Source organism: Mus caroli, unplaced genomic scaffold, assembly GCF_978045245.1.
Source record: "Mus caroli unplaced genomic scaffold, Mus_caroli_1 scaffold_10, whole genome shotgun sequence".
In the NCBI taxonomy this organism is placed as follows: Eukaryota; Metazoa; Chordata; class Mammalia; order Rodentia; family Muridae; genus Mus; species Mus caroli.
Window position 1 is genome coordinate 43,279,551 of NW_028227265.1, and position 3,142 is coordinate 43,282,692.

Genomic DNA, 3,142 nt, shown 5'->3' on the forward strand with positions numbered 1-3,142 from the left:
GCAGTGTTGACTAGGGAGATCTTACGCTATGCAGAGTTTGTCAGCACCCAGTCTAACAGTGCTCTGCAACACTGACAGGTGAGGAGTGGGAGGAAGGATTTGCAAAGAAAACCATTAGGGTTGCTTCCTCCGAAGGGGGACCCTAGGCGAGTTCCCTGGAATCTGGCAACGGTCCAGTGCTGTGCACCCTGGGGCTCCCAGAACCTCTGAAAATGGGAAACAGTCATTAACATAGCAAGCTGCCCTCCTCTCTTCTCCATGATAACACTGTCACCAGAGAATGGAAAATCACTCAGACGTCTCTGCGTCTCCAAATTGCACCTCAGTGGCAGGCTGCATACAGCAAATTGCCTGGTGGAGAGCTGGCTAGGCTTGCAAGCAACGAACTAATAAATAACCTTGAAATACACAGTCTGATGGAAGCTTTGCTCCGAGCCTCCTGGCTTCTGCCCTAGAAGGCTCATGAATCGCTGGGCCTGGCAGGTGGAGTCAGGAGAGCCGAGTCTGCCCACTGTGTTGATGACCTACAAATAAACACCCGGTGCTGCCTTCAGGGTGGTGGCTTAGCCAGTCTCTTCTCCAGGAGTGGGGCTAACCTGGAGCAAGGCTCTAGCAAAAAACCATATCCAGCCATCTCCAGAGAGAGGTCAGAAAAGGAGCCATGCATCCTACACAGGCAGGGATGTGGTTGCCTGGCAAACAGGATTATCAGTGGGAGTTCAAAACCTCCTCAGGAGAGAATGTGCATGTGACTCGAGCCCTGGTGGAAGATGCAGAATTGTCAGTCAAACACATTCTCAGATTCTCCAATGCACTTTTGCAATCATTTGTAAATTGCTCTTTCAGAGCGTTTGTGGGAATGTTAAATGACTAGGAGAAGAAATCAATGCCTCCGTGCTACCTCTGGGGGTGGGCATCCCTGTGCAAAGCAAGAATCACACATCCATAGATGGATGCAAAGATGTTAGCCTCCTTGGATGAATAATAGTTCAGCAGAAGGTGGCAGGCACCAAGCTAGAAGACTCTCTGAAATGCAAACAGACACAAAATCCGGCACAGACAGCTGAGAGATGTGGAGGCCTGCTGAGGAAAAAGAAAATGAAGTTGGGTATGTGGCTCAGGAGGCTGAAGCAGAAGGGGTGGGAAGTTCAATGCTGGCTAATCTGCATAGTGAGACCTTGTCTCAAATGACAAATGAGCATGCTTGTCAGGAAAACACTGATGAGCAATACCACAGTAGACTATAAAGAAAACTGTCTTGTTCTTAAATAGTGGCTGAGAAAAAAAAAAGATGTGAAAAAGAAAGCCAATATTTAGGACCTGAATAGAAAACATGAATAATGTAGGATCTGGAAATTAATAGAAAATTTTACAAAATAATTTTTAAAAAGTCTGTCTCCTAGTAAAAGCTGTACAGGAAGTTAGGATGCTGCCAAGGGCAACCACTGTCAGCCCCAGTCAGGTACTGATCCCAGGCCTGGGACCACACTGTGAGTAGGTGCTTTGTTTTGCTTTGTTTTGTGAGCAGGTAGATTCAGTAACTACTCAAGGAGCCTTATGAATATTATCACCCTGATTAATAGATGAGGAAACTGTGACACAGAGAAGTTAAGTATCTTATCTAAGGTCTCACAGCAGAACTGGGACGTTAGTCTCTGTCAGAGCTATTGCTGTTTTACTCTCCTTTTTTTGTAGATCTCATTCTGCTCTGCTAGGAGAGGGAGTCTTGAGAGGAACAAGATGGTGTCCCCCTGGAACAAGGAATCAATAACTTTACCTAGGAAGCTCCAGCCCCAGGAAGAGAATAGGCTTTGTGGCAGCAGCTGCCCTGGGCCTCCATGCATTCTAATCAGTGACTTTTAGTGGCTTCAGTTCTCTTGCTAGGACGTGAGGGTTCGGGTCTTCTCTAAACACAACTATATTTAGCAAAAAGAGTCAGTGATCATGTAGGAGAGAACAAATAATTTCCTGGGTTTTTTGTTTTTGTTTTTGTTTTTGTTTTTGTTTTTACAAGCACTTACAGAAAAAAGGACATTAGTAAAGGAGCCATTTTGAAGGGTTTGAGTCACACAGTGACAAACACCCTCTTGCCTTTCCCTTCTTAACTTATTCTGACTTCTTTTGAATTTCTCCATCTTGGAATAGTCAACCATTCTGTCCCACCTACTAGAAAAACTGTGTAAGTCTGTCCTGTGGTCCAGTGGTAGAGCATTTGCCTCACATGGGTGTGAGACCTGAGTTCAAAGCACTGGAAAAGAAAATTTTAAAGGGGGAGCTCACAAAATGGGTAACAGGTAAACACATTTTCTATTCACGCCTGATAACCTGAGTTCTATTCCTGGAACTTATACAAAGGCAATCAACCACCCATATTTCTGGCTATTTGATGCTTTCTTCTGGCCTCCAGGGCCCCTGCACCTATGTGTGAACACACACACACGCACACGCACACACACTGGCTTGTGAATGCACTAGCTCACAACTGCAATTCCAACACTCCTGTGGTGGGATGGGGTGTGGAATCACGGGGAAGCTCTTGGGCTGCCTAACCTGCAGTATACAGACTGGCAAGGACAAGAGAGACCCTACCTCAACAAAGTAAAGGCAAGAACCAACTCCCTATCCTTTGGCCTCCACATGTGCACTGCGGTCTGTGTGTATACATGCACACTCGCATTGTAACAGTTCTTCAATTTTTAAAGGAAGAGCAATATAAACGTCTCAGGCAATACTCTGCAGCAAACTACCTCTGGGCCTTCCCCTCAAGCATTATTATAACTAGTAGTCAGACCCAATGAATAATATGAGACCTGCTTTTATTTTCTTTTTGGCTTGTGTTCTCATGTATTAGCAATGGTTTCTTCTCCTCTCAAGTAAACATGCAAATAGGATTCTCTTTCCAAATAACAAATGTGTGCTTTCATTGTGTGAGTAGGAATCTGGAGTGAGGCTGGCTGGCCTTGTCTCCCATTCTGTTCTGTAGGATATCCTCCATTTGGCAGGCATTTTCCTCCCCAAAGAACTGATGTGTAATCTTTTGTTCTTTCAAAGCTCTTTTTGTTTCCAAGAGACAAAATACCTACTTTGTGTCATGTTCTCTTGTGTGTGACTAATGATAACAGAACAGTTATGAGCTGTGCAT